The 9703-nt window shown below is 33.3% G+C and overlaps 1 non-coding gene across 1 annotated transcript; it reads left to right on the forward strand.

The window, feature by feature from the left end:
- The first annotated feature begins 8229 nt into the window (after window positions 1–8229).
- Window positions 8230–8336, forward strand: LOC139865139 (small nucleolar RNA R71). The gene has a single exon (XR_011764663.1). It is a non-coding gene; the product is annotated as a small nucleolar RNA R71 (small nucleolar RNA).
- Window positions 8337–9703: the final 1367 nt, after the last annotated feature.

Below are 9703 nucleotides of genomic sequence, written 5' to 3' on the forward strand. Positions count from 1 at the left end.
AATGTTTTCATAAAGATCCAATTTCCTTAAGGATCTACATTTTAATAGTCATGTGGGACTGTAAACCACCTTTCAAATGTGCACTTTGCTTTGGAAACCGAAAGTAAATCGGCTATTTGATTGCAAGTGTCGTTGACCTAAACCCGAGGCAACTGTGGATGACACACCCACCTTTAACCATCATTACTGTCATTGTTTATACCGCTATATCAAAATCACTGATGTACAAAATGTGATGAATAAAAAAGTGATTCATGTATGTTTTTATTTCAAGTTCTGTATTGCTTGAGGACAAGCAACGCTCAAGTGTGGGGATATTTGATAGTGCTCCAAATGAACATATATTTTGTAGCAATATCGTTCCAATATGTAAAGTTTTTAAATGTAATTTCCTTATTTTTAGTTGTAATAGTTAAATAAATAAGTGCGAAGACGAAAGACGCAAATCGCTCGAAAATGAAGATTTAAAGACAAAAACGAAGATTTGAAAGACCAAAACATCCAAAAAGCTCAAAAGTACAAGATACAATCAAAAAGGTTCAAATTATTGATGAGGAACGTCTAAAAATGACAAGAGTACAAGTTACAAAACGCAAAGTACAAAATATAAAATTGTACGCAAGGACGTTCGAAAATCCGGAACCGGGACCAGAGTCAACTCTCAACGCTCGACGCAACGGTGTAAAAATTACGAGTCAACTATGCACAAGAATAAAATATAATATTTAAATAATTCATAATAAGAATAATATTAAATAATAAAAAGTTGTTAATTGAGCATAGTTCAGGGGTCATAAGTGAAAATTCAATTTCTAAATTCGCCTATAAAAGGCTTTGTAATCGTAATGTAAAAACACACCTTTTTCCAATCTTATTTCTTTCTTATGTAATTTATATTTATATTTATAATATTAAGTTTAATTTAAGATTAATAATAATTGGGTTATTGTAAGAAATGTTTTACGGGTTTTAAAGTAGGAACTCTGTCCGTGTAACGCTACGCGATTAATCACCACTGTAAGCTATGTTCTTCCTTTTTAAATTAATGTCTAGTAGCTAAGTCATTATTATGCTTATTTGAGCCGAAGTAATCGTGATGTTGGGCTAAAATATTAAGAAGGGGTTATTGAACTTTGGACCATAATTAAGGTTTGGGCAAAAGACCGACACTTGTGGAAATTGAACTATTGACTATTAATAGATGGGGGGTATTGTCTAATTGAGTGACAACTCATTGGAGTCTGTCGAACCTATCTTCAAATTAATTAACCTAATAATTAATAATGATTATGGTTGTCCTATTTAGTGATGTTCATATGGAATCTGTTATAATCATTTAATTAATCAATTGGGTTGGGTAATTGATTATTCATTCTGATCAAGTGGATGAATTAATATTCATAAACTAATTAAAACAGGGGTGGATTACATACAGTGATAACTGGTGTAATTGTTGACAGAAGTGATAACTGCGTCACAGTTTAAATCCTTAATCAGTTGGAATATTTGACTTCGGGTATAAGGGTAATTTGACGAGGATACTCGCACTTTATTTTTATGACCGATGGACTATTATGGACAAAAACCAGATAGACGTATCAAATAAACCAGGACAAAGGACAATTAACCCATGGTAATAAATTAAAATCAACACGTCAAACATCATGATTACGGAAGTTTAAATAAGCATAATTCTTTTATTATATTTCTCATCGTATCTTTATTTACTGTCATTTTATTACTCGCAATTTTATTTACTGTCATTTTATTTATTGTCATTATTTTACGCACTTTAATTATCGTCATTTATCTTTACGCTTAAAATATAGAATCGAAAAACCGGTCATTAAACGGTAAAACCCCCCTTTTATAATAATATTACTACTTATATAATTATATATATTTTGTATAAATATAGTTAAAAATATAGTAAGTATCACCAGCTCCCTGTGGAACGAACCGGACTTACTAAAAACTACACTACTCTACGATTAGGTACACTGCCTATAGTGTTGTAGCAAGGTTTAGGTATATCTCATCCGTAAATTAATAAAACTTGTGTCATATTTTGTAGTATTTTGTATTAAAAATAATACTATTTCGTACCCTCACGCTACATCATCAAGTTTTTGATTATGGTCTAAAAACTTGATGATGTAGCGTGAGGGTACGAAATAGTATTATTTTTAATACAAAATACTACAAAATATGACACAAGTTTTATTAATTTACGGATGGGATATACCTAAACCTTGCTACAACACTATAGGCAGTGTACCTAATCGTAGAGTAGTGTAGTTTTTAGTAAGTCCGGTTCGTTCCACAGGGAGCTGGTGATACTTACTATATTTTTAACTATATTTATACAAAATATATATAATTATATAAGTAGTAATATTATTATAAAAGGGGGGTTTTACCGTTTAATGACCGGTTTGTCGATTCTATATTTTAAGCGTAAAGATAAATGACGATAATTAAAGTGCGTAAAATAATGACAATAAATAAAATGACAGTAAATAAAATTGCGAGTAATAAAATGACAGTAAATAAAGATACGATGAGAAATATAATAAAAGAATTATGCTTATTTAAACTTCCGTAATCATGATGTTTGACGTGTTGATTTTAATTTATTACCATGGGTTAATTGTCCTTTGTCCTGGTTTATTTGATACGTCTATCTGGTTTTTGTCCATAATAGTCCATCGGTCATAAAAATAAAGTGCGAGTATCCTCGTCAAATTACCCTTATACCCGAAGTCAAATATTCCAACTGATTAAGGATTTAAACTGTGACGCAGTTATCACTTCTGTCAACAATTACACCAGTTATCACTGTATGTAATCCACCCCTGTTTTAATTAGTTTATGAATATTAATTCATCCACTTGATCAGAATGAATAATCAATTACCCAACCCAATTGATTAATTAAATGATTATAACAGATTCCATATGAACATCACTAAATAGGACAACCATAATCATTATTAATTATTAGGTTAATTAATTTGAAGATAGGTTCGACAGACTCCAATGAGTTGTCACTCAATTAGACAATACCCCCCATCTATTAATAGTCAATAGTTCAATTTCCACAAGTGTCGGTCTTTTGCCCAAACCTTAATTATGGTCCAAAGTTCAATAACCCCTTCTTAATATTTTAGCCCAACATCACGATTACTTCGGCTCAAATAAGCATAATAATAACTTAGTTACGATACATTAATGTAAAAAGGTTGAACATAACTTACAATGATTAAAAATAGCGTAGCGTTACACGGACAGAATTTCGACTTACACACTCAAACGATCTCTATCATAAATCTTATTATTATCATAATTTAAAATTAAAATTAAGATTATTGTTATATCTTATTAAGTTAACATTATGATAGAGATATAGAATATAGATATTGATAATTGATATTGATAAATAAGAAAAAGATAGAAAAAGGTGTGTTTTTACATTACGATTACAAAGCCTTTTATAGGCGAATTTAGAAATTGAATTTTCACTTATGACCCCTGAACTATGCTCAATTAACAACTTTTTATTATTTAATATTATTCTTATTATGAATTATTTAAATATTATATTTTATTCTTGTGCATAGTTGACTCGTAATTTTTACACCGTTGCGTCGAGCGTTGAGAGTTGACTCTGGTCCCGGTTCCGGATTTTCGAACGTCCTTGCGTACAATTTTATATTTTGTACTTTGCGTTTTGTAACTTGTACTCTTGTCATTTTTAGACGTTCCTCATCAATAATTTGAACCTTTTTGATTGTATCTTGTACTTTTGAGCTTTTTGGACCTTTGTGTCTTCAATTCGTCGTTTTCGCCTTTTGTCTTCGCACTTATTTAAAATAAACGAATATTACTTGAAAATGGAACAATTGCAACTAAAATCTTGTCTTTCTTGGGGGATTTTGCTATGAAATATATGTTCCTTTTTAGCCTTATCAATATCCCCACACTTGAGCGTTGCTTGTCCTCAAGCAATACAGTCTTGAAATAATATAATACATCACACGAATCACTTCTTTATTCTTCACACTTTGTACATCAGTGATTTTGATAGAGCTGTATAAACAATGATAGTAACGATATGGTTAAAAGTGGGTGTGTCATCCACAGTTGCCTTGGGTTTAGGACAACGACACTTGCAATCAAATAGCCGATTTACTTTCGGTTTCCAAAGCAAAGTGCACATTTGAAAGGCGGTTTACAGTCCCACATGACTATAAAAATTTAGATCCTTTAAGGAAATTGGATCTTTATGAAAACATTTGATCTTTTGAAAATTCAATCTAGCTTTTACCCTAGATAAGTTTTCTGATTTGATCCACCATTGGTGTTGCAAAATATATTTGTGGATCAATATTTTGGCTAAAAACATTTAGGTTCGTGTAATCCACTGCAATCCCGGTATCGGAAAGCACACATCCAGTTTACTTGTTCCGTATATTACCTTTCGGCAAACTACCGTCCGGTTGTAAAGGAAAGCGATGAACAAGAAACTGTTAAGGCAATGTCTAATGACATGCTTTTGGTTATGGTCTTTTAACGTGTCGGATGCTAGAACTATCCTTGGTAGGAGCGATAGTAAAGATCATCCTATGATTTTTCGGTCTGGCACAAGGTCCTGTCTCCGACCATGCTATGCAACCACCGTTCTTACGGTTGACACCCGATTTGGTTCAGGTGACCTAATGAATTCCAGGTGAATTCCTAGGATTTTACGTTCAATGGTAATGAACGCATTGAAAATGGATTTTCAGAAAACAAATCGGTTTGCAATTTTGATCAAAATATTTTCTCGTTCAAGCTCGAGTTTAGATATCATTGAATTCCATGAGTTTGAATTCTCAATCTTTAAGGTCAATCTCTAGGATTGAGTAATATCAGTCTTAAAAGCTGATTTTTAATCTTTAAGGAGATTATCCTTTCTGGGGATCTGATTCATTAGTCTTATCAAGCTAATTTGCACGGTGCCCCCCCATTGTACGAGATAAATCCTTCTCATGGTTAGGATAAATCTGACCACATGGCGACCCTGTTTGATGCTGAGGTCCGTGGATTTCCTGCTGATTTTAGAGATGACTTTTCTAGATTTTTCGTCAACCTACAGCTGGTCTAGACGACAACTTCATGACCTAAATCAAGAAGCGCGTTTCTTTTTCGGAAGACTTTACTTCCTTTTAATGATGGAATTGATTCATCGTGTAGATCCATCTTTCTTACAGTAAATCGGGTAAAACTGATTAAAATCGTCCAAAGCAAAAGTACCTGCAATAATCTTGTACAAAAATATGTGATATATGTTTTAAATTGAATAACTTGGTACATTCTTCCCACACTTAGTTTCTTTCTTTGCCTTTTTATTTTCTTCTATTTCATTTTAAATGAATTCAAGCGTTTTAGGGTGTTTCTCAATTTATGTCCTTTTCGAGGTAACGATAATTTCGGTATTATCACCTAGTTTTCATCGTTCATAAATATGTATAAACATGATTTTGAGTTCATTTAATTGAAAATTTTTCAAATTTTCACAAAATTTGGCAAATAAACTAAGTATAAACCCGAGAGAATTTATAACCCTTCCCCACACTTGAGATCATGCAATGCCCTCATTTGCATGAAATCAGACTACAATTATAAATTCATGAGGGTGATTAGCGTAGAAAAGTGATTAAAAATACCGAGTTTGCAAACATATTGTTATTTCACATTTGATTTTTTTTTTTTTTTTCTTGTCAAAATCAGTAGCTTTTGCTGAACTTCATGACAGTCTTTGAAAGTGCGCTGTTTTACCCTGTTGTGTACATAACATAAAATACAAACATATATATACATATTTTTGAAGTTTGGTACATAACCCCACGTTCAAAAATTTATAATATATAATATTTTTGACATCCTTTAGATCAATAAAATTAAAAATAATGATAACAAAATTTGTCGCCCCGCCCTCGGGTAAAGCAATTTCGGCTCAACGACCTAGTCTTTAACTCACGACGAATTTTAGAAATCATTTTTTTAAACTTAATGAAATAAAGTAAATTTTTGTTTTTAAAATCATTCAAAACATAAATTTAAAAAGCATATTAATTTTATATAAAACCTACTAAATAAAAAGATTCAGAATGGAGGGAGAAAACTAGTTCTTTAGTGTCTGCTAGCGGAAAAGACCAATCGGGTTCCATTCTCGGAACTACACGAGAACAGAACAACTAACTCTAGATAGCATTTTATTTTTAGAACATTTGAATCTCCCCACACTTAGGTAGCCGTGGTGTCAAAATTGTGATTAACTTCATCATTAATTTCTCTTGGTCCATAATCAACTTGCATATCCGTGACTTTTTCTTTAAGCCATTGGTCGGATTCCTGTGTAATATCCACAATTTCAACTAGTTTCTCCTTTTCTTTAGGTGATAGATTGGATACTAACCGGTTACATAACTTAAAGTTCCCCTTGGTTTTAGCATCGCGAATCCGTTTAATAAGTTTCTTCATTGAACTATTAATAACGGGATCATTTAATTTCGTATCAACAACGGGGTTCTTTGTTATCATGTCATCATTAGGTGTTACTTCATTTTCCCCACACTTAGGCGTTTCATTATTGCTAAGTATTACCGTTAGAGTTGGTAAAACCACATGGTTCTTACCAATTGTTTTTACTGGTTCAACGGTTTTGGCTGGTGGAGATTTAGACTTTCGAATCATAAAGGTGATCGATTTGTCACCACTTTTAAGTGTCATTCTTCCATTTCCTACATCAAATAACGCCTTGGTGGACGCTAAGAATGGCCGACCTAAAATTAGAGGAATGTTTGGGTCCTCTTCTATGTCAAGGACAATAAATTCGACTAGAAAGGTTAAATTGCCTACTTGAACGGGTAGGTTGTCAGCAATTCCAACTGGGTGCTTAATGGTTTGATCAAAGAGTCGAACACTCATATCCGTTGGACTTAACTTACCTACACCTAATCTCTTATATAAGGAAAGAGGCATAACACTTACACTTGCACCTAAATCTGCTAGTGCATCATACATGACACAATCACTAAGTAGACAAGGAACAATAAATTCACCCGGATCACCTACCCTAGGTGGAGGTTTTGGTGGAACTGTATTCACCGGGTTTACTTCTACGGCTTTTGTTTCTTGTACTTTCTTATTCTTTTTCTTCTTCTTCTTTCCAGAAGTATCACAATCTTTATTTCTTATTACTTGCTCATACTCAACTCCTTTTCTTGGAAACGGGATGGGTGGTTTGTATGGTGTCACCACTGGCTTTACATACTCGGGTGGTGGTGGTGATGTAACTTCTTCATTGTTACTCACATCTAAAACCTTCCCATCTTCTGGAACTGGTTTTTCAGAATTTGTTGAAACCATATTAACATTCTCATTCCGAGGATTTACTTCAGTATTACTCGGTAGCTTTCCTTGTTCCCTCTCACTCATCATGCTAGCAAGAGTACCTACGTGTTTTTCTAGATTCAAAATGGAAGCTTGTTGAGTTCTTAATGACTGATCAAACCTCTCGTTCGTTTGGGTTTGAGACGTAATAAATTGTGTTTGAGATTCCATTAGCTTTGCCATCATTTCTTCTAGATTTGGCTTTTTCTCTTCGGTTTGATGTGGCGGTTTATACAAGCTAGGTCTTTGTTGATTGAAAGTGTTGTTTTGAGTTGGTTGGTTATTCGGACCTTGTTGGTTGTACGAGTTGTTGTTGGGTCCATTTGGATTGTAAAGAATGTTTTGATTTCGATTAAAGTTTAGCTTTGGCGGTTGATAATTATTCTGATAATTATTTTCCGGCCTTTGGTTCATATAGGAAACATTCTCTCGTTGTTCCATCGTTAGTTCAATGTGACAATCTTTCAATAAGTGTGGTCCACCGCATTGCTCACAACTAATTCGTATTGCGTGAATATCTTTATTCATCTTTTCCATTCGTCTTTCGAAAGCATCTATTTTTGCGGAAACGGAATCAAAGTCATGGCTAGAATCGGCTCTAGCCGCTTTAGATGATCGAAAGATATCTTTTTCTTGATGCCACTCATGAGAGTGGGAAGCAGTGTTATCAATAATTTTGTAAGCTTCAGTTGCGGTTTTCTTCATAATGGAACCACCAGCTGTTATGTCGATGTCTTTTCTTGTAGCAACGTTGACACCTTGGTAGAATATTTGTACTATTTGATAAGTGTCTAAACCGTGTTGAGGACATCCTCTCAACATCCTTCCGAATCTTGTCCACGCCTCATATAATGTTTCATTTGGCTTTTGTGTGAACGTAACAATTTCTCCTTGAAGTCTCACGGCTTTAGATGCCGGAAAGAATCTTTGAAGAAATTTTTCAACTAAGACATCCCATGTGTCAATCGCCCCTTCAGGTAACGATTCTAACCAATCTTTGGCTTCTCCCTTTAAAGTCCAGGGAAACAACATGAGATATATCTGTTCATCCTCCACTTCTCGGATTTTAAATAGTGTACAGATCCTATTAAAGGTACGAAGATGTTCGTTGGGATCTTCTTTTGGCGTACCACTATATTGGCACTGATTAGTTACCATATGTAGAATTTGTCCTTTGATTTCATAATCTGGAGCATTAACTTCTGGCTTAATAATGGCGTGACCTTGGCCCGTGCGTTTAGCTCTCATTCGATCTTCCATACTTAGAGGTTCCGTTACTTCCATAATTGAATTCGTTGAATCGGTATCACTAGATGATTCTGATTTAATGGTTCGTTCCTCAACAATCTCTGTTTGAATGATTGGTGGCTCCGGAGGAAAGTTTAGTGGTTCAGGATCTACGAACCGTTCCTGAATATTCTCTGGATTCTCAATTGTGAGGTTGGGTTCAAAAAATGGATTATCGGAAATTTGAACTGAAGTACTTGGTCGACTGGATGACGATTCTAAAGAAAAATCAACGGCGGTTATATTTGCTAAATGTCTTGATCTAGTTATAGGTGGTGAACGTACAAAAGGTGGTGAACGTCTTGCTCGGTGCATTCACTGAATATCCTATTAGTTTTTAAAAGGAAAGAAAAATTATAATAAGTTATCCAATCAATAGACTTTTCTGATTTTGCTCACGTTTCGAATAGCCAAAAGATGCAGCAGAGGGGCAGGATTCGTTTGGTCTCAATATAATTGAGTACTGTTTGGCTCCAATAACCCGGTCCACGTACAAATCCAACTATTACTACGAACCAGAAAATTTTGATGTCTATCAATTTAACCACTTAAAATAAATTTTCGTAATTTTAAGAAATTTAGAGAAGAAGTAGAAAAAATTCTAAGTCCTAAAAACTAGAATGGCGAGAAATAAGAAAGAAATAGATTGCGCGTCGAAAATTGTCGAAAAATAAAAGGTCGAAAAATAGGCGTCGAAAAATAAAAATAAGAAAGTAGCGCGAAAAACGGCGTCGCAAAATTCTAAAGCACCTAAATCTTAGTCTAAGGAATAAGCACTTAAGGGATTTTACGGCAAACCTAAAAATTCTAGAAATAAAAATAACTATGCAAAACTAAACTTAATACTAAAAATTGTAACTATAGTCTAAAAATCTAAAGATAATAAAACTTAAAAAAAAATTATTATTTATTATTTTTTTTAAAATTTTTTTTTTTTTAAAATTTTTTTTTTTTTTTTTAAAAAAAACGATTTTTTTTTT

This window comes from Rutidosis leptorrhynchoides, chromosome 8, assembly GCF_046630445.1.
Source record: "Rutidosis leptorrhynchoides isolate AG116_Rl617_1_P2 chromosome 8, CSIRO_AGI_Rlap_v1, whole genome shotgun sequence".
In the NCBI taxonomy this organism is placed as follows: domain Eukaryota; kingdom Viridiplantae; phylum Streptophyta; class Magnoliopsida; order Asterales; family Asteraceae; genus Rutidosis; species Rutidosis leptorrhynchoides.